Source organism: Fukomys damarensis, unplaced genomic scaffold, assembly GCF_012274545.1.
Source record: "Fukomys damarensis isolate Sample0158 unplaced genomic scaffold, DMR_v1.0_HiC HiC_scaffold_9, whole genome shotgun sequence".
In the NCBI taxonomy this organism is placed as follows: Eukaryota; Metazoa; Chordata; class Mammalia; order Rodentia; family Bathyergidae; genus Fukomys; species Fukomys damarensis.
Window position 1 is genome coordinate 19,377,148 of NW_022900921.1, and position 23,684 is coordinate 19,400,831.

The following is a 23,684-nucleotide window of genomic DNA, read 5'->3' on the forward strand; positions in this document are numbered from 1 at the left end:
TCTCCTCTAAAATATTTTCAGCTCCAGCCCAACTGGGCTACGTATTTTCCTCCAGAGAATATTCTCTTCTGCCTCGGTCTGTGCCTTCATTTGCATGGTTTATCCTTACATCCATCTATCTATCGCATTTCAGACATCACAAAAGAATTATCCCAAATGCAAATCTTCTGTGAAATCACTTTGTCATCCTAAATTGCAAGTGAGTTACTCCTTTCCATTCCTTTGCGTTTGATCCATCCCTTTCTTCTAGAACTGAGGAAAAAGTAAAGCCTTCAACAAAGTGAAGAACTAAATTATTTGAGACATTTGAGGAAATAGAATATACAAAACTTGATGACAGTGTGAATGGAGGAACTAATAAAAAAGAGGTATCAGGAATTTGTAACTTTAGCAATTGGATGGACTCGTAAGCAGAAAGATGGTAAAGGCATGGAGAGGTGCCACAGGTGTGTTCATTTTGCACATTAAATAAGACAACCAAGTATAATGGTAATGTGGGTGGTTGTGTGATTATTAAGAATGGAAGTTAGAGGAGAGACCTGGACTGGAGCCAGCAGTGTGGAAATCAGCAGGATAACTTTGGGGTGCATGTGCGCGCGCGCGTGTGTGTGTGTGTGTGTGTGTGTGTGTGTGTGTACAAGGAAGTAGACCAGCTAATCCAAAGAGAAAGGAAGAGAGAGAAGAGAAGCCAGGAATGGACTCTGAGTAAGGCTTAAATGTTGTATAGAGAAGAAAGAGCATACAACAGAGCTTGTACTTCTGTGCACAGAGCAGCTCTCTGTTCATTGTTGCTTTGTGATTGCCATTAGGGTTCATCTTGACTTTCATTTTTGATCGAAATTCATAATTTCTCCATGCAAAGTCTTTATTTATACTCTCTTTATGACTTGCTATTTCAAAAGAGACAGGACTGGATGAGTCTAATCATTGTAGGTAAAAGAAAGACATTTATTTAAAAAGAAACACTGGTAAAAGATCATAAATATGCTGGACTTTCTCATGAACTGGCAAACTACTGTGATGAATAATTTTATGTGTCAACTTTATTGGGCCACAGGATGTCCACAGAGCATAAACATTACTTCTGAGTATGACTGTGAGATTTTTCTAGAAATGTTTAGCCCTTCTGTTGGTGGACTAGATGGAGTAAATAGTACTCCATACTGTGAGCTAGGCTTCATTCAACCCAATGAGGGCCTAAAGATTACAAAAAGGTGGAAAAAGTTTGAATTAACTCTGTTTGACTGGGTAATGGAGTTTTCTTCTGCCTTCATGGTCATGGTCTTCAAGTTTCCAGAGCCAGACAAGGATCTATGTCACAGCCCTGTGGGTCTTGGGGCTATGAACTGCACCACTTCCTTTCCTGGGTCATCAGCTTGCAGATGATGAGTGTGGGACTTTCCAACTATCACAGTGGGAGCCAGTATCTTATGATCAGTCTTTCTTATCCTACAGTCCTGCTTCTCTGAGAATCCTGATGAGTATGCCTCAATAATCTCAAATATATTCACTAATTAGAAGCAACCAGATTCAATGCTAAGATTGTACTGCATTCAAAATGTCTATTGAACGTCTATTAGATATTAGGCTTAGTTGAGCATTGTTTTTCAGTGAACATACTAGAAAAAGATCCCTGCCTCATTGAAATTTAATTCTTTTAGGCATGTCCATAAAGAAGACAGCGAGAAGGAGAGTGAGGACTATGCTAGGTAATGATACATGCAATGGAAAAAAGAACTGTAGACAGTAAAGATTATTAGGAATTTGTGACTGTGAATGTTGCAGGAATTGCTGGTGGTAGGGTGATAGGGAGTGCTTCCCTAGAATGTGGGCATTTTTGCAAAAACTTAACATAACAACATTATCTAGCCAAGGGAATTTATTTGGTGTGAGTGTGTACAGATACACGCATTTCATAAATATAGCATTCTAATTAGGTGGAGCTAGAATAAAACTTTAATACAGATTATATGTGGGGTGTTAAGTCAGTGAAGTTTCTGCAAATGTGAACTAGAAGGGACAGTCAGAATTGAGGACTGACCATAAAGGTGAGGTCAGGAATGTAGGGTGTTATAGAGCAGTTAAAGTGATAGTTTTTATTCTAAAGGAAAGTGACAGTGTTTTGAGGCTGAATGGCACGATATAACTTCTTTGAAACAGATTATAATGTTAAATAAAATATAATGTTAAATAAAAATATAATGTTAAATGAAATAAATCAGATACACAAGTTTAAATATCACATGGTTTCTCTTGTATGAGAAACAAAATATATATAAAGAGTAAAATAAAGGATAGATTATTGGAAGTAGGAAGATCTTTCTCAAGTGGAAAGGAGAACAAGAGATGGATGGAACTCAAAAAAGAATCAAGATATGGTATGTACACATACTAACCCCTCACAAGGAATGTAAACAATAATTAAGTACTGCAAACAAGTACTAATAAAAAAATTTTTTTTGAAAAAGAGCATCCTTGCTATGGTGTTGAGAATAGAACAAGACAAGAAAAGGATAAAGAGATAGTAGAGAGTATTATAGTAATCAAGACAGATGATGACAATTTCTAAGACCAGGAAGGTGGTAAGAAATGGCTTGATTCTCAAACAACTTTCGCGTATTTAACTGTTTGGTTTGGTTTGGTTTTGACTTTACTATTAAACTTAATCTTGAACATAATACCCTATCTGATATATGACATGCAAGTGTTTTCTCCCTTTCTGTGGGTAACTTTTCACTGTGTGGATTGTTTTCCTTGCAATGCAGAGAGTCCTCTCACTGGTCTATTTTAGTTTTTGTTACCTGAGCTTTTGGTGTCATATTCAAGAACACATTGTGAAAACTAATGTCATTTGTATTTCCCCCTGTGTTTTCCTTCACAGGTTTTACAGTTTCAGGTATGACATACAAGCTTACATTATAGTTGATTTTTGTGTGTTATAGAAGATAAGGGTTAATTTCACTTCTTTTGCATGTTTTTTTATAATTAAGTTTATTGGTACATTTTAGGGATACAGTACAGTTATATTCATTATTAGGATCTTGTACCTCTACATGACAGGTCTTGGTTCTCATTTTTTCCCCTTGTCCCTGCCCTTCCTTCACCCCTTCCTCCCCTCCCCATTTATAAGCACTTTATTTCCATCTTTTCATTTTCTCACATTTTTTTTTCTTTTCCCTTATTACCTTTCCCCTACCCTTCCCACTTTCCCTACACCTTTAGCCCTTTTCTTCCCACTTCACATTGTCAATTACTTCATTAGGATCTTATGTACTATTACAGTTTATTCACACCAGAGAAACTATTTGGTATTTACACATTTGTGACTTATTTATTTCATTTTGGAGTATATCTTCAATATGTATCCATTTTCCTAGGAATGAATCTAATTTCTAATTCTTCTTTTGCATATTTATATGTAGTTTTTTTCTGATTCTATCTGTTGAAAAGACTACACTTTCCCTTTGGAGCTTTGGTGAAGATCACTTATCCTTGTATGTGTGGGCACTTTGTGAGTTTTCAATTTGATTCTATTGGTCTATGTGTTATATTTATAACACCATTGCATTTTGATTAATGTAATTTTGTAACATATTTTAAAATCAGATGGTATGAAAACTTCTAGCTTTGGTCTTCTTACTCATGACTGCTTTAGTTGTTTGGGGTTGTTTGGAGTTATTTGGGGTTCTTATGCATGTTAGGAAGCTTTTCTATTTTTGTAAGAAAAGTCATTGGCAATTTGATGGGGATTTTGATGAATTTATAGTTTGGTTAGTGAAGTATGGACATTTTAACAGTGTTGTCTTCCATTCCACAGACATAGGATGTCATCCCATTTTGTGCCTTTGTGCATCTCTTTGATCACTTTTATAGTTTTCATACAAGTCTGTTACCTACTTGATTAAGTTTTTTCCCATGTCTGTTCTGATGGGACTAGAAACAGAATTATTTTCTATTTTCTTTCATTATTAGCGTATTGACATGTGACTGATATTTTGACTTTTTATACTATAACCTACTCTATACTAAATTGATTAGCTCTTCCAGGTTTGTGTGCATGTGTGTGTATGTGCTTGTACATGTGTGTAGTCATTATGATCATTACATATAAGTTCATATCACATGTAAATAGAAACAGTTTTATTTCTTTCTCTCAGATTGGGTACCGGTTATGCCATTTTCTGCCTAACTGATTTACTACCACTTACAGCAGTATGTTGAATGGAAATGAGACAAGTAAGCATCTTTGCTGTTTTTTTCTTGATCTTAGAGAAAAAGCTTTCCTAAAAAAGCTTCCTCCAAAGAAGTAATCAAGCAGTGTATTAGAAAATGTTCAACATCAGTAATAATTACCAAATAATTAACCAAATAATACCAAATAATTACCAAATAATTAACCAAAGCCACATGATAATTGTTACCAAAAGGTCATAATCAAAACAAAAAACAAAAACAAAAACAAAGTAATATTGGTGAGGATGTGGGAAAGTTGGAGCTCTAATATACTTCTGGTGGGAATGTGACATAATGCAATCGTGATGGAGAACTATGTGAACATTATGAAATTTTTTTAAAAGTATGTAATCCAAAAATTCTACTTTTGGGGATTTATTTGACAGAAGTGAAAAGAAAGAGATGGAATCATCTCCCATGTTCATTGCAGCGTTATTCAGTAACCAAGATATGGAAGCAGCCTGAATACCCATCCACACAAACAAAGAAAATGTGATACATATATACATATGTGGAATATTATTCAGGCGTAAAAAGAAGTAAGTCCTTTCATCTGATACAACATGGATGAATCTTGGGAGCATTCTTTAAATAAAGTGAGCCTATCTCAGAAGGCTATCCACTGCATGGTTGCACTTATTTGAAGTATCTAAAATGGCCAGACTCACAGAATTATAAAATAGAATGATGTCTGATAGAATTTGGCCAGAAAAGAATTTTGAGGAGCTGTTGTTCAATGCACATAAAATTTCTGTTATGTAAGATTAGTGTGTTTTAGTGATCTGCTGTATAATTCTGTGTTTATAGTTAACACCACCATACTATACGCATAAAAATATGTTGGGATTGTAGACCTCATATTATGTGTTCTAACCACAATTAGAAAAAATATGTCCCCTAAGGCTTTGGCCTGAGTATCTGGAGATACGGATTCCTCTCAAACTAAAATATAAGTTGCATCAATTGAAACTCAATTGGAATCAGTGATGGGGGAGAATATGCGGATAACCTAGTTGTAGTAGGATTAATTGAGGTGGAAATAACGTGACCTGGAGACACAAGCAAAGACAACTTTGTTCAGAGTTTTGCTGCAAATGCAGGAAAGGGAGTCAAAAAAAATGTTTTTTTTTCTGATAATAATTGTATATTTGTGTGCTAAGAAGAATAATTTACTAGAGAAGGAGTGATTGGTTGATGGTAGACAAGCTTAAGGGATCTATTCCACAAGTACAGCATCTTAGGAAGTTCACCTGTGATCAAGTGAGAGAACAGATTATAGCAGGTCATGCAAGACCCTGGCATTTCTCTGTACATCACTTCAGTTTTCACAATGAAGTGGAAATTATGGTCAGCAGCTGAAATGCAGGATGGAAGAGGAGGTGTTGTTAGAAATTTAAAAAGAAAAGAAATGTGGAGAGCAAGAATGTTACTTTTTGTGGTCAGGTCGTGTGTGGGTGTTTGGATTCACACTCTGCTGGGTAATGTAGGAATAAAGCAGAGTTTGGTTTATCCATGGCTATACTTATGCCATTCCTGTGTCATGAACCACTAGAGGAGCAGGGGAGTAAAAGAAATACAGTGATTTCCAATGAAATACAAGAAAAGTTAAGCCAAAAGTAATGTTGAAGATGAAGACATCAAAAAACTGAGGTGCCAAAGAGTGGGCAAGATCATTTCATGCGTTTAAAGAAAGATTTGTTTTCGAACATAAAGTGCAAGACAGCAGTTTTACTCCTGCTAAAATGGGTTCAGAAAAAGTACTAGAGTAGCAACTTAATCTTGTGTGTTTTGTGTCTTACTGAAATTTCAGTCATGGAAGAGCAGTCTTCAAAATGAATCAGGATTGTTTTTTCTAGACTCTTTATGAGGGTTTTAATGCTTTAATCTAAGAAATCAAAGCTTTCTCCTCTAGGTAAATTGTTCCTAGTTAGACTATAATCTTCTTTCAACTTCCATCCTGATTTTATGAAGAAAATCCAAGAAGTATATACAGTGCATGCACTTTGATAGTGTAACATATAAATGGGAGAGCCTGTTAGACTTTATAGAAAAATACTAGAGGATTGAGTTCTTGTCTTGGCTCATACATTACCTAACCCTTGGGCTGAGGGCTACAGACCTAATTTCTCTTGGTGTCAGTATCATTATTCTTGATAAGGATGCAATGAAACTCGCCTGGCCTGGAAATTAAGTGCACAGTATTTGACTCAGATAGGCAATTGTTGGAGTTTTAGCTCTGTCATTCATTGGTTGTGTGACATTTCTAAGTTATCACTAAGCTCTCCAGGTACTGGTTTCTTCCTCTATAAAATGGGGCTGATACTTGTACTTCATCTGTATTCCTTTTGTAATTCTTAAGCACAGTATCTCCAGGTCTTGGCAAAGTGAACCACACATGGTAAGCACTCTGTGCGTCGTAAGAATTGTTTTTTGTGTTATTGTTTTAAAAAATGTCTTTGTTCCATATTTAATCAATTTAGACTTGGTTTATCACACGCAAGTGATTAAACATGGGTTTTGTGACTCCTTCAGAGCCCTTAGCTATCAGGTTCTTGGAGAGAAAATGTAAATCCTTGTTGTTGCATTGATCCAGGAGTCAGGCGATAGGGATTAGGTCATTTTCACTTACAGTGGCAATCCTCTTTTTCTGGGATCCTATTGCAAGCAGAGCGTCTGCCTTGTATATCAAAAAGGAATTCTAGAAGGTGATTCCATGTTTGCTTTCGTTTTGTTCTTCAAGGAAAGGATGTTAAATATTAATTAACAAGTTTAATCCGGTAAATATAGAGAAGCAACCATCCCAGCCTCCCCAAATTTATGATAAAAGGAACTGTGAAAAGAATCCAAGCCAGTAATAAGCCAGCATGAGTAGATGGAGAGTTACAGGGTCAGAATATGCAGGGAACTCAGTGGCAGTCTGCAGTGCAGAGTGCTGTTAGCTCCCGGAGAACGTGGCAGTGTCATTCATTCTGAGCACAAGTCATCAAACATTTATTGACCATCCACAACATGCTGAAAACTGGAAACATAAAGATAAATTTCGCATAATCCCTGCCCTCAAGTAAATCACATCCTAGCCGGAAGAAAGAGACCAACATGGTGGCAGGAGATAGATTAGAACCATAATTAAGCGCATTTCTTTGAAATAAGACACTTCAGGTATAAAGCTCGGTTTTGTCACTGCCTAAGCTTTGGGGTGGAAAAAATTACTCTGAACCTGGGTTTCTTCATTGTTAAAGTGGAGTTACCTACTCCTGGATTTCTTGTAAAGAGTAAATGTGTAAAGTGTTTAAAATGGCCTTGAAGTAACAGCTACTACCTAGTGTAGGCAACATTCCATATAGTATTATGTAATTAAGGATTGTACAAGGAGGTTGATATTTGGGCTAAGCTTTGGACTAGAGAAAGATTGCTATAGGTAGAAAAAGAGAAGGTTCCATCCGAAGCTCAGGATACAGCAGTGATGTGACTTCAGAGGAAGAGTGTGCTGATTTGGCTGGGGAATGTAGAAAAACAAAGAAACTGGAAAGGGTACCGGGCCAGATTGTGGAAAATTTAGAATTTATTGCATGGCAAAGCATTTTAACTTCGCCATATAAAACCAGTGGGAGCCACTGACGGTTGCTACGGAGGAATGACTTGAGTCGATCCTAAGTGTGGGATCTGCATTGGGGAAAGGAAGACTTGAACCGGAGAGAGAAGTTAAAAGTTAGAAAAGTTGATAATGATTCCATTGAGAGCAATGAGAAGGAATTGGGTGAAGGGGAGGTTTTAGCAGCCAGCTGATGGCTTAGCAATTAGGCTGAGAGGAAAGGGTAGGTTCCTAGGGGAGCAGAGGATTTCACTGTGATTCTAACAAGTACAAGTTAAATGAATTGCTTAGAAGAAAGTCATGTCAGTAAACAAGATAGAGGTGAGGGAGAAGGAGGAAAATCTGTCAGGGAGCCAAGAACTTTGGCTCTGGAAAATATCGAGTATAGTTGTGTTTACTTCCGTGTAAGGATGTTAAAAATAAAAAGCCTTTGCAAATGCTTTAATGGAAATAAGGCAAAGTATGAAAACCTTTGCCCATAGATTGTAACTGGGGCTGTTTCAGGTGATGAGATGGGTGGCACAGGGAAGGGGAGGTGATCAGGCCAAGGACAGGATGCTAGAAATGCTGCCTTAGTCTAAAGAAAATGGGGTCACAAAGGAAATGGGCAAAAGATGCACTATGAAAAGAGGAGGAAATTCATACTTTTCCAGGAAGAAGGGGCTGTGAAAAATAAAGTCCATTATGCCATTAGCTGCAAAGTGTTTAATTAGGATATAGAATAAGGAGCAGGCTGAGGATTTGACATTGATAACATTTGATGGAGCGGTCCAGAGGGAGGCCATCAAAGATGCTTGGTTAAATGGCTACTGTAGAGGAGGGTGTGAAGGAAATGACACTGGAGAGCCAGCCATACATCCGGTACATCTGAGAGGACTGTCCGACCCTGCACTCATGACTCATGTAAGGCGGATGACCTAACAGTGTCTCTTACTGCATGTATTTGGACATTTCCACAGTAAAAGAGAGAGGCCGGTGACCATTTTCATCATTTTCTGCCTAAGAGGAGCTTGATCCAAGTATACTCATAGAGAGAAGCTAATGGTTAGAAATACTCAAATGAGGATGTGAAGAGTTGTGTTTGCTGAGAACCGTAGATGATCAGTGAGATTCTCATAATTTATGTAGCATTTGAGGATTACTATCAAAGGGGAAGTCTTAATTTTTTAAGAGAACAAATGTAAAATATTCTGAATAATAGACTAAAGCATTTAACTTTAAAATGTATCCCCTGCAAGTTTTAACATTGAATTTTAATTAAAAGCACAGCCCACTATTAATTTAGTTACTCAGAAGTTCACCAGATTTTTTTATGATAAATAGGTTCAGTGACCCATTTAAAGCTAAATAAATGTTTTTCAACCTGAGAGAGCCCTGAAAACCCCAACGTAAATGTAGGAGGGAATTTTTGTTCAGAACACGGATATGCTGTTTTGAGAACTGACGTACAAGGCACTGACAGTATGAGTTTTTGTGGTATTTTGTCCATTTCCGTGCTTCTCATCTGTAGCTCCAGCTTGTCTTTGTCATTTCACTAGTGGTGGGGAGACAAATATAAACCAGGGGGTATGGTGTCCTCACCACTCTGATGCACCTCCCTGCCCAGAAAATGCGTACTTAAGGGCCCTTCCCTCCTTTCTTTTGATTCTTCAATAGAACGTGTGATGTTTGAATAATCCCCATTAAATAAAACAAGACTGGCAATGCCATTTTTTTAAAAAATAAGAGAACTATTTAAAGTTTAGTTTTTGGATTCTGCTAGACCTGGATTTGAATCCCATCTCTTCATTTTAAAAGCTGGGTAGCCAGTCATTTTCTTAAAATAAGACTCTTTTTGTCACCAGCAGTAGGACAAAAGAATGTAAATAGCCATTCTGACAGGTTGTTGTGGGGATTATATGAGCTAGTGCATTATATTAGCATTGCATCTTTCTTTGTTTCTGTGCTCAACCAAGACATAAAATTATAATCACAGACTGAAACAATCAGCCTTGAAAAATCACTGAATCTGGTTCTAAAATAGAGAATGCATGGGTTTGTGCATGCAACTCCGCAGGAAAGGTGTGTGTAAAGACTTTAACGCTTGCAGTAATGTGTAGTACATAGACCGTGTATCAAATGGGGATGTGTTTAGTGTTTGGAGACACAGACTGTGAGGGTTAGGGGGAAATGCCATGGCTGACGGATGAGCAGATTCATGTCTCCCACCACACACTGTCCGTGAAGCATGGATGCTCTCTCCCTCTCTTTCCTGTATCCCCTAATACAAGGGAATTAAATTCCGGTGTGCATACAATGGAATGTCATACCGTGGTTCTTAGTTTACCACAAATATACAAAACATAGTGATGAGTATCTTAATGTCCTTTTTTTCCCCCTAGAAGAAAGAATTTTAAAACAAGAACTATTCTACAGCTTTAAGAGTCTGAAGAGCCTCCTTGGGAGCCAGCAGTGTTAGAACTCTGAGACAGGCAACAATGTTGCCTAATCCACCCTTGGGTGACCATACGTAGATGATGCCATGATTCATTATGATCATTTGAATTAAATTTTATCTCTCTCTCTCTCTCTCTCTGTAGTCCTCTGAGAGGCCTACAAAAAGAACATATGCTTAAAATTAATGCATAGAAAGGTCTAAAAGCTCCAAATTGTGCAGCTTTTGGTGGATTTGAGGTAAACCCTTTACAAGGAACAAGGGAGAATGGATTTGGTGTTGGTTTTCGTTTCTTTCCTCAAAGATTTGTCAGCTTAGAAATTGTGTGTGTATATGTGTGTGTATGTGTGCATGTACTCGCATGTGAAAGTGTGTGTGCAGAATGGTTTTAAATTTTACTCAATAAAAAATGCCTTAATAAATTCCTAAAGTAGACAGAATAATACTAGTACATCAGGATGGTTTGTGCTTGCATTCTTACAGATGGTCCTTCGAGATGCCAATCCAAGCTGATATGTCTGCCACCCTTGATTTTTGGTATAAAAATAAGAATGGTTTAAAGTAGCCTGAAGACAAAAAACATAACTTGGTGTTGTTCATAGTTTACTTATGCTATGCTAATATATTTGCCATAGGCGAGACATAGTTCTAAATATTAAACTCATTTTAAACCATTGACTGAAATGCCTGGATATTCCTAATGATTCTACCATTTTAGGTTTTGTCTTGGTATATCACAGGTATTCAGATTTTGCACCCAAAAGCATGTGTCATGGTAGATAGACACAACAAAAAAACTTTCATGAAATTTTAAAAAATGGGATTGGAAGATCCTAAAACCTTAGTTGAGTGTTCTACTGTTGATTTCTCTGAGGAGTGAAATATACGTAGAAACTTTTTCAGAAAGAACTTATTAAAGTTGAAGTATAAGGATTTTTAGATCAAAAGGATAATGATTTTTTAAAATCTTTACTATGTGATAAATTATTCTGAAGGCATTATAAAGATGTACAAACTTGCACCAGGGAATAACACAGAAAGTTGGTGGTGACTTTGAAATTGGTATAGACGTGATACTAACCTCCTTCCATCATTGGCCAAGTTTTTAAAAGCATGATGACACTAATATTTTTGAAATATAATTTTCTTATCATCAGGAGAGTTTTCTTGTCATTTAAAGGCTATGCATAAGAATGTTGCGTGTTTCAAAACATGTGAAGTACAATGCCCTTTCCAGGGTTTGCTCCTGTTTAAAAATAATGGTTTCATGGAGAATTGTAAATTATTTCCCACCTTTTACTTACTTTCCTTGAAGAAAATGACGCCTAAATTTTAAACCAATTTAACTCTCAAGAAGTATTATCTTGCCTCTCCTCCTGTCTCTAGTCAAGAGAAAGTCATTAAACTTGAGGATTTGTAGAAGAGTAGCAGAGAAAGGCACTGTCGTGGTGAGAGGTATGAGGAGCAGATGAAAGGACTATGAAATTGGAGAATTTCCTGGTACACTTCCCTGAGAAAGAGCTAATGATGGTGATTTGGAGTTATAAAGATGACTAACTGAGCACCAAGATAGGGTAAGATCAGGAGATCTTATCATTACAATAGATACAGGATTTCTGCAGCCAAATATTATGATTGGCTATCACTTGGGCCTCTTGTAAGGTGATTTCACGCTAGTGAAAATGATAAAGCACTGGTGTAGGCCCTTCCTGAGAGAGAAACCTTTGCAGGGATGTTGTAAACCACTTCTGTCAACAAGACAACAAGTGACTCCCTTGGAAGTTTATCACAAGAACTGTATTTTTGCACGGCATTCTCCAGAGAAGGCAAAAACTAGCATTACTGACCATTGAAATCTGTAATGACAAACTCTGGGAATGTTGCTTATTTCCTTTTGTTTCCTAGGGTCCTTTAGTGATGGCCCATTTTTCAAGTGCTCCAATAACTTTAGTATTTGTATAAATGTGGTTGAAATATAATTTATATAGTATGCAAATCATACTTTAAATCACACAATTCACTGGTTTCCAGTACAATCAGTTATAGGGTTCTGCGATCAGCAGCACAATGAATTTTAGAGCATTTTTATCCCCTCACAGGAAACCCAAATCCCTGTAGCAGTCATTTCCTACTCAGCTACCTGTGGCCCTAACCAGCAGTCATCATTGTATTCTGTCTCTCTGGATTTGCCTGTTCTGGAAATTTCATTTAGATGAAGTCACGCAGGATGTGGTCTTTGTGACTGACCTCTTTCACTTAGCTTAATGTTCTCACAATTCACCCCTGTTACAGAATGTAATATCTCACTGGGTGGACGCATCTTGTTTAATTTTCCATTCATCAGTTAATGGACATTGGATTGTGTCCATTTTGGACTTTTCCTGTGGTTTTGGATCCTTGACATCATCTATCACTTCTCGGTGGATGAGGTCCAAAGAGCACAGGCTTTGGCGTCATTTCCATCTGAGAGCGAACCTCCCTTCTGCTGGTAATGAGCCAGGGATCTCTGACTGAGGCACACTGCTTTTTGTGATCCTTTTTCTGTGTAAAAGGCCGTTCTCTGTGTTCCCTTTGGCTTGATGTAAGGATTAAATGAGATAGCAGCTGAATGGTTTCACAAGTCTTGAGGAGGTAGCCACATCACATGAGCCTTCCCATGGAGCTCTTCTACATTGTACATAAAAGTGATCTGAGTAATGCCAGGCTATGCACTCTATTCAAGATCAACCAAGTGAAGGCTGCAGAGACGGCTTCTTGTATTGACAGTGGGCTTTGCCGAAGACTCAACAGAGAACCACAGGGATTGTTTCTGTTCATCTTTTCCTAACTCAGCCTCACCCTGTAATCCCATGAAGTAAACCACACAGACCTTTGTCTTAAATGTAGTACAGTTTTTAAAAAACGGATTGATTCTGGCAATCATTGCTCAATAGGAAATGCACATCCTTCACATTTCATGGCATTGTCTCGAGGTAACAGTACTGTCATTAATTCATCAGATAATACAGGATTTTACAAACCCCAAAATGAAGCCTTTTATATTGTTGGACCAGAAGTGGTGTTTATCGAGTGCTGTTAAAACTTTCTTATTTAATTTTAACCAGAGGATAGATGGAATAGAAACAAATCCCATCAGCAAAGTCAGAGTATGCCTTAAGTTTCCTTAGTAATTGAGTCACAGAGAATAGCTAACCAAATCCTGCAGTAGAAATACAGTGCCTAGATGAAGGTTTCTAAATGAGTTTGCAAAAGACGAATAGACTCCTGCTTAATTAAACTTACTTGTAAAGTTTGCTTAGAGTTTGTAGTAATTCACCTTGTCGGTTCTCATCCAGGATGTTTAATGATGGGTTTGCTTTGCTTTAGTATCCAAGTCAAAATCAGCTTCTCCCTCTTTCCAGTCTGATATTAGACACCCTGTGGAAATTGCATTGTTCTCCACATGCATATTCATAGAATTAAGTATTATTGATGGACTTAAAGAACTCAATTATTTTTTTGCAATTGCATGCTTAGTTGCATATGCTGAAGTAAAGTATACTGAATATTTCAGAGTCTGGTCAAATCCTCGAAATATAAAATGTGAATGAGAGCATGAGACCACTAGCCTTACTGTATCAGTTAGATTTTTAAGACAATCACCACCAATATTACCCCTTGATTTATAATTTATGAAATGTCATCGATTATAACGAGCATAACTTTTCCTCCCAAAACTCTGTGAACAGAAAGTATTTTAACAGATGAGGAAGTGACTGAAGTACAGAGAAATACGTCATCATCTCAGACCATGAAATTAGTATGGACTACAGCAAGATTAGAATCTGAAAATCCCTGACTTCTAGCTTTTCATTACCTTCTCTGCATTCTCTTGCATCTCAGGAATGATTTGTTTCCCAGTGTTTGCAGGTGCCTTCGTTCTTTAGGTTCTTATTTGGGCTGTGTATATGTCATGCTAGCATTAGTTTAATTTCCTGGCCAATTCCCATGGACATTCGTTGGTGGGCAGAAGGCTGTATTTCCAGATGCCAGGATAAATGTAATTCTCGATTAATAATTTAATAAAAAATGAGGTGTTTGTTTACAATATTAATTAAACATTTGAAGAAAACACACACCAGCAATGTATTTGAGGCAACACTGAGTGTAAATAAGAAAACAAAGGAAATGAAGATAGGTTAATTCTATATGCATTTGAAATCTACCACCTGCTTTGTCCTTGCTTCTGGGACGTTAGTTCTTTTTTTCCCCCAGAATCCTTGTCACACATTGAATTGTTAGCATGGCTTCTGGAGCAATAGGGACATTAAGAACAGTGATCTCCCAATCAAATGCTTACAGGGACCAGATAAATACATAAATGCTCACACGTGTGTATGTGGTAATCACACATGCTCATATCTGTGCTTTACAAGTAATGCGGAATGTTGAAGACTGGGTCATGATTACCATTAAAGGACAGGTACCATGCTCAGGCTGGTTGCTGTTACCTTTAAATTAGCCTAGAATTTTCCCAAATATTCTGATATCCAAGGAAGGCTAGAAGTTGATAGATATACTCCTGAACTTAACATGGGGTCCTGATAAACGATCCTAAACTGAAAATCTGCACTTACCAGTGTAGTCCACTGAACAGTGCAGCTTAGCAGCAAAACATACACAGCACAATGCTGGTTGATCACCTCATGATCACCTGAAACCTTCAGCTTGTCACTGCCTAACATCACGGGCATATTCTCTGCTTCCTGCTGGCCCAGTAAAAGAATTCAAACCATGAAGTACAGGTCCCCCAAATAAGTGTCATCTTCACACCATCGGAAAGACAATTCATAAACTTTTTGGGGGGGAAAGTTAGCTGAGGCTGGAACCCCAGCCCTTCTCTTTCTATTTTTTATGGAGCTTTTTAATATTTGACCTAATTAAATTTAATGAAAGAGGGTCTTTTGTAAGACAAAAAGTACAAGCTGGCAGGAATTGGCCTTCATGTCATTTATTTGCCACTTTCATTCTAAAGAGGCCTTCTTCCTAGAGAGAAAAGAAAAGATCTCCACCTAAGATTGAGGAGCCCAAAGTGTAAGGCACTGAAATATTTACATTCTGGTCACATCAGTCCTCAGCTATGTACCCAGTGAATCCCATTTTAGCGAATTCTCATTCTTTTTCTGGGGAAGCACCAAAACTCCATTGTGTCACTTTCTTCCAGCCTTACCCACAACAGTGTTGTATCATAGCCAAAGATAGTGATTTTAGCATATTTACTATGAACACCAAACATATTGGAGATCAACTGAAAAAAATGTAATAATAGATAAAATAAATGTGTCTATGCTGAAATATAATCTATGAAATCATTTCAATCCCGAAAAGCACAGAACAGCTTAAAACTAGACATGTTATGGAATTTACTTGGAAAAGGCGAGGCAGATATTACACCTTTCTCAAGGCTAAATCTCACTGTATATGTGTGATGTACTTTAACGTTTGAGACTGGGTGTTGAAAGAACTTGAGTCCTTTTGAAAAGAAGCTTTAGTAGATGACTACTCTGTGCCTTCATTGTGATATTTAAGGAATGCCCCCTACTTTCTGATAACATTTCTGAGGTGCCAGAGATTCAGGTGAGAAATGACATTTTTATTCCTGACATGCTACTTTTTATTATATTATTGAGAAATAAAGTTCAATAAGTGACTTCTGATAATACTTTTACTGCAGTCTTTATGAAAGATCGATTCCATTAAGTAGGTACATTTCAGTTGCTATTACTTCAAGTGATGCCATAATGTACTTCAAATGCAGTCTTTAGTTAATAATAGCAGGCTTATTGAGTGTGTTAGCGGTGTGCTAAAGTACTTACTTTTGGACCACACATCAGCCAAGAAATGGTATTTTAGACCCGTGTGCTTTTTGCATGTTTTCTTCTCAAATTTAATGTATAGTTATATACAATTTTAAAATATAAACATGTGCTATCATTTTATAGCATGCATTACCACTTAATGTTTCAAGTAACTGCATTGAATAGAACTTGAAAGTTTACTTGGCCATTTAGGGAATATTGGTCATTCTGTTCACAAAAATTGAGCTCAATCTCCTGGCCTGGTAACTCAGATGTCATGTAGAAAGAATTCAGGCAACAGGAAAAGTAACTAACACAATTATATCCTTAAGAAAGGTTTATTTTTGTGATAAGGAACAAAAATTGTGTGTGGTGTAGAGGGTGTTTATGAACTAAAGAATTCATTTTTTTTCCTCAACTTCTAGTACTCAAGAAAATATGATGGCAATTCCTAGACACATTGAATAGGCAAACTTACAGAAAGTTTTAAAAATGGTTCAAGAAACTTCTATATCCAAAAGGGACAATTTCAAAAGTAATTGTGAAATTTTAATAACATAGAGTATTCCTCTATCTATTGTTAAGTTAATAAGCAGTTTAAAAATTGGCCTACACATTATAGAATCAACTAAGCTTCAAAAAATAAAAAAATAAATACAGATAAAAAGATGGGGAATTCGTGTTAAAAATATTGACAGTGACATGCATGCATATACTATAAGATTATAGATGATTTTGTGTTTGTTCTGTTTTTCTCATTTAATAATGAAAATATATTTTTTGTAGAGAAAACATTTCCAGTATAATTATAAGTACATTGATGGTGTCACATGTATGTAAGCCATTTTTATTCAAGAAAATTTTTGAGGGTTTTTTTTATTTTGTAGTACATTAATAATACAGAAATACCAGTTGCATAATTGGTCCCTTATAAAATTTTTAATTCTGATGGCAGTATATCATAGTAGAATTTTCTTCTAGTTTTAAAAACCTGCTTACACTAGTTTTTAAGGCAGAAAAAAAGTATAAGGAAAATATCAGTGAAAGATTTGGGGCACAACTATTTAGTTTCATCACTCAACAAAATGTGAAGTTTGTTTTCCTTATGATATAGCTGCATTGATTTAGCCTGAATTTCTGCCCAGCATCAAAAAATTAAAGCCCTACATGTTCACCATGGATTATATAAAAATATCCGTAGCCAGCATGACATTCTCACAGTGAAGATCCTAGCAAACCTGTGCATGATATAATGTAAGAGCTGGTTAGTCAGTATATTAAAATATATTAGAATTTGTCTTGATTAGGAAAATAGCAATCAAAGCCTTTGAATCTTTTCACTTGTTGAGACAGATGGCCTATCTTTATAAAGGCAAATATCCAAAAACAACAACCCACTACCTTATCTTTCAAAATATGGTGCTCAGAATCATCTTGGAAAGGAGCTATTTAAGCCTAATAAGCCATATGCTCAATAAATTGATTTATTCCATTCTGTATTGTAGACATCAAACCCTTTCTTGCAATGTCTTTATCATATCTGCATTCTGTGTGACTCATTTATGAAAATTAACAAAGCTTCAAAATGAGGAGTAAATTTTTATAGAGAATTCAGCTTTTGTATAAGAAACATTCAATAAATATGCTTAAGTGAACAGTCTGATTTACCAGTGATTCTCCCCAAAGTGTTCACAGTGTATTTGAAGATCAGATAAACTGACAGACTCCTTGGTGCACAGAAAGCAGGTCTAAAATCATTCCATAGAAGAGTGCCTCAGAGGTATTTGGCTTCCCTTCTACACTTTCTTATTTAAGTTAGGGATGGACAATGAACTTCAAGAAGCTTATGATGTCTCTGGGTCTGCAAACAAGAGTTGATTTAATTTGATGTATTAGGGTACACCTCAGTCCATTGTATTTGGTACTACAAAGAATATTCTGTGAAAATTAGCAGCTTTGTGAGTTTATAATATAATGGAGACCTGACTTGTGAAACTCCAGGCACAGCTAAATAACCCAAAATATGTAATTAAACATGCGATAGGCATTTCTTTATTTTAAATATTGTAATTCCCTAAAGAAATTCTTCAGAAGTATAAATTCCATGAAAAGAGAAATTATTTGATCAACTTGTGGAATCATACTGGTAAAATGAGGGAGCATAGTCTTTTTCTTCCACATAGATGGACTCCAAACCTAATTTCATGCTCACTTATTTGAGTGATAGTTGGCAAATCACCTAAACTCTCTGAGGTCAAGAAAGTATAGGAGAGCATGGCAGCATAAGTAATCAAAACTAAATTGAATTTTAAAAATAAATTATATATTTGTATGCATTATACCTACATCACCTTTCTGGAGACCATTAACTTTTAACTGAGAGAGGTAGTACCGTATCATCATCAGAGGTGAGATCAAGAACATGATTTAAATTATTCAATTCTAAAAGTTACAGTATTTCCTAGGCAATCTGTGTGTGTGTGTGTGTGTGTGTGTGTGTGTGTGTGTGTGTGTGTGAGAGAGAGAGAGAGAGAGAGAAAATTCAGAGATAGAGAATTTGGAAGGCATCTGTATGACTTACCTTAAAATATTTTGAGGGGTTCCAGAAGATTTGAAGAAGACTAAATTATAAAGTAATCTAGAAAACATGACTAATCTTGTACATCAGGCTGCCCCCAGATCATGTTATTAAAGCTCAAATAATTTTGGCTAGAATAATCCTCACTGCATAAAATGCACCTGAATCCTAGTTACCCATTTTATCTTTCAGTTATTACTCAAAATATTCATACCTAATTCATCTGTTTTGCCTGAATTCCTGCTGACAGGACTGCATGTACGTGTGGAAAAGGACAAAAGGTAGAAATGTAAATCCCAGAAAAACATTTATTACTTCAATGTGAGTAGTTTCATAATAGACGTTAACAGTGGTTGCCCATAGAAATGTTTTGTACCTGCTTCATTGAGACTTACATCTCTAACTACTCAGCTGAGTGTCATGGAATTTGCAGGTTCACCTAACAGCCCACTGAATCTCTGTGGATCCAGCAGGCTTTTACAATCTCCAAAGCTCTTACACTGGACCAAATGTGTTTTGCAACAGACCCAGGGAGGAACAGGTACAGGAGTAGCTGGGAAGTGTTTTCAGTGGTAATTCGTACAGGGTTGGGCTTTAGAGAAGCAAGCATTGGCACAGGGGAGAGATGGGAGCTGGGTGAGGAATTGTTAGGTGCACAAATTCTCAGTGCTCTCTGCAGATTTCCTGACTCAGTAACCATGGTCCTCAGTGTGTGTCCACACATTCTCCAGTTGGTTCTGAACCATGCTTCAAATTGGAAGACCACTGATTTTGAGTAATATCCATCTCGAGAACTAAATTCAACCTTAGTAAATAAAACAGTTTCAAAAATACATGAAAGTAGCAGCTCTGCAAATACCTTCACAGATAACCTTTTGATGAGGAAAAAAGTGATTACTGAAGGACTTATTACCATTTTTTGTACAAGATTATTTTTTGACCCAAGACTATTAATCTTAGAAGCAGTGAAAGAAAACATGTAATACTTTAAAGCTATACTTCTCCCGTGAATCACCAATCAAAGAAATATCATTCCAGGGAAAACAGAAAGGTTGGGGAATCTGTACTTCCTAATAATTAAAAAAAAAAAAAGTCTGCTGCATTTCTACTAATGCTGCTAAATCAAAACTGATCAAACTTTTGGCCCAGCCTAGTATAACTCCCTTTGAAATGTGTTGTCGTGTCTGTCAGTTTAGTCATCATTTAAAATGTTAGATGTTTAACTTTGGAAGATGAGAGTAGAGTCTGAAAATATGTCATCAAAAGGAAAAAAAGTGACTTAAAATTTTGACAAAACTATAGTAAAGGGGCTAAATTGAAATCTGCAGAGAGGGTGAGAATTTGAGACAGTGCCAAATGTTCAATGCGTCCAACAGAACTACAGACTAGGAATGTAGAAATCTGTGCTGGCTTAACATCTGCACTTGAACTGTGGGATACCGCTTTTCTGGAAGATCACTTTACTGTTATGTCTGATTTTGGCATCATTCTCAGGAGCTTTGCCCTATATATTTTGTTAATGTCTCAGATCATTATTGAGTTCTATTTGTTCTCTCTGGAAATAAATTGTTCTATTTGAGCATTAGTCTATTTAGCATTAGAACCCTGTCTATCTTCTCAAGGAGATGATTTTAGTATATACCTTCCTTCTTTTTAATCTGTAAAATAATGCACAGGTCTCAGGCTTAGTAATGATATGTAACCCCCAGTCTGTCCATTCTGAGATCATGTCTTGTTTATTTAACCCAGGTGGAGCTATTCTCTATGTTTACCCACCTAAGTGGGCACAGATGAAGTTCCACGAGGTCCAGGCTCATGCCACTGAGGGTACTGTTGTAAGAGATTGTCAATTTGTGACACCTTGCTGTTAAATTATCATCCATGCCTACAAGGCTGGTTTCAATGAGTTGGCTAATTTGAATTTTCTGAACCATGCCTTTAACGCTCCCATACCTAAGGTATTTATCCAAACACAGTGTAGGTTTACCTCCCTCAAATACTCAGCCATCCATCCATTTCCTTCTAAGCAGAGCCATAAAAAAATCTAGCTAGACCCTATGCCTTATGTATGGAACCCGCATGATTTACAGCCAGGCTGAGTCTAAAATCATAAAACTTTCAGTACGTGGTTAATATATAACCATCAAAATAACAGAGTGCAATTCTAAATTTATGAGGCTGAACTTAACACTGAATATCAAATAAGAATCACATTGATCTCTGTAGCAGATGACTTAAAAACACATTAGGTGGCATAACTGCAAGACAGTACATTGATTTAAGCATAAAATGCATAGCACTCAATACTTTACCACCTAACGTTTCTCAATAATGAACAAAGCTGTTGTATATTGATGAAAGGAAAATTATTTGTTTTGTTATATTACAGTGCTCATGGAGATGCCTTGCATTTAGGCTAAGCAAACATGATTTGAATCACATTTAGCAAAGGGTGACATTGCATGGACATTGTACTGAATTTATACTTGTTTCTCAAAATAACTATACAGAAGCATTATCATGATCAGAGTTTTCTCCCTTTTTTTTAAACAGGGAAGATTCATACTAAGTGAGTACCGACTTTTTTGTAAAATATATTTTACTGTAAATTTTCTGATAAAAGCAATTCCATATAGTTTTCAGGTCGATATCTTTAAACGCATGAGCCAATTTTGTAGAATTGTCATTGTATTCAGAAATGTTAAAAGTATCTCTTCAAAAGGAGTAATAATCCTATGATAAAAACACATTTTATAAAACTATTACATTAGAAGAATCTTTTTTAAATTTCCAGTAACTTAGAGAATTTCAAAATTCAGAGAGCCACGGGTGTCCAGAAAATTTAAGTAATAAAATGGACAGAGTTGGTTCTCTCAGAAAATGGTAGCCCACATGCAGCCAGTGATGGGTACTGGTATACAGAAGTGCTAGGGACCTTTGTAATCCGACAGGGCATGTCTCACTTTTCAGCCTCGTCTGTCTGCATGTGTGAAGATCCCAGCTCTTGTGATTTGTAGCAAGAGATTGAAATGCACACTTCTATCTGAAATTTCAACGTTAATGGAGCGCTGAAATGTGAAGTAAGGCAGAACAAATTTAACCCGTGTTAGTGTAATTTCAGTCCTTATACTACTGCTTTCAAACTTAACTTATTTCATGGCCTCTATCATTGTTCCATGTGGAGGAGCCAGAGTTACCCTAACTGTTGGTGGAAAGCTCAAGGAAAGGACTAGAGAGCCAAATCTTTGTAATTTACACAGAAAGACCACCTGAGTAGAATATCAGTTAATAGTCTCCTAAGCAGGCATCATTGCATTTTAAGCTGCCCCGTGCAGGCAGGCCCGTGGCCTCACAAGTGTGCACAGGTGTGAAAAGTTACACTTACCAAGACCCTGTGACTGTAGCGCATGAGCTCCCTTACCTTCAGAGTCAGTTGCTGGATGTGTCATGGTTTCTCTTCTATGCTTCGTATCCCAGCTTGAGCAGCAACAGGTAAGTCAGTTTCTCAGAAAAACATCCTGAAAAGAAATCCTGTCGCGTATTCCAAGGCAGTGACTCCATTAACGATATGAACTTTGACTTCACATTTAAATAAATGAGGCACACCTACTTGGGGCACATTGTGGGAGCACATATTTTACCTGTTGTGTATTTTCTAGCATTATGTTTTCCGGCTTTTTTCCTTCATGATAAATTAACTTATTACTCTCCATGACGTGCAAGATGGGCTTTGATGTTAAAGAATAATGTTTTCTAATTATCATTGACATTTGCAGAGATTAAAATTTAACAAAATTAATTGTCCATCTTTGAATGACTCACTTTGCAGTTAATCATATAACTCTGATTTTTCTCCTACTTATGAAAACTTCTGAGTTTTGTGTCTTAAGGGTCCACAGTAAACCCTGCACTTAGTGAGTCCCCCGTCTTCTGACACAGTTAGTTTATTTTAAGCAAAACAAAAAGTGATTTAGAAAGAAATTCTCTAGTTACCTTTCAAGTGAAATGTTGAAATATGAACTAACTTCACCTGTCTTCTTTGAAAAACATAGGTGAAGAGGTTCGGTTGAATAGTGAGGATTGGGTCATCTGCACCATGGTGTATCTCTACTAATATAATTTGAAGTGTTAGGGCCCCTTGTATCCATTTCTTAATCTGTTATTCGTTGATTAAATTAGCTGGCTATATCGGTACAGTGAAAAAGGCGCAATAATGACATTATAGAATCAGTATGCCATGATGAATTCTCAGAAGAAGTAATTGTGACAGCCCTGTGGCCATATGCACTCAGCCTTGCAATTTATAGTCATTTGGAGAGCCAAGGGCTTCTCAGTGTGGGTTAGGGAATCTGTTCTTGCTTTTGACATAGGTTGAGGGATATATGTGGAAGGGGGTGAGGGGGTACTTAGTGGCAACTCAGAAAGTCTCTCCTCCTAGCCACCGGTATTTGGATGATATTCAAGGAATAAGCCATTGTGTATGGATGCCTTTACTGTAACAGTGCCAACTCCTTTCGACAGATTTATATGATAGTACCGTGTTTCTTTATGGTTGCAGAAGATAATGTTACTTTGGGTAAGATAAAAGTAAATGCAATCTGGTATCACAATTTCTGTGGTTATGGAGCACTGTAAATTCTCATCTTTGTGTTGCATTTACAGCAATCCTAAAACCATTGCTGGGGTTGTTTTGATTTAGGTACATGTGGGCTTCCTAATTACTGGTAGTTTTTAAGCAACTCAAAATGTAACATTACTTTTTTTTTGCTTTGCAACTATTTTCAAGATAAACAGACTGTCAGATGCCTCTAAAAGGCTTATGATGACAGCGGTTGGCAATGCAAATACTGGCAAAACACCCCATTAGGCCAAATTTATTGCAAAATTACCAAAACATGTACAACTGTGAAGTCACCTCAGTAGTACCATTGTATGAGAATTACTCCCTTACTGTTTTGGGTTTTTATGATTACTGGTCTGCAATCATGTTCAGTTCATTGAACATCAGTA

General features: G+C 36.7%; 1 protein-coding gene across 7 annotated transcripts in view; it reads left to right on the forward strand.

The window, feature by feature from the left end:
• The window catches only part of Tenm2 (teneurin transmembrane protein 2), a 1,175,298-nt gene that overhangs the window by 377,748 nt on the left and 773,866 nt on the right, over positions 1-23,684 (forward strand). The gene's annotated exons all lie outside the window — the stretch shown is intronic.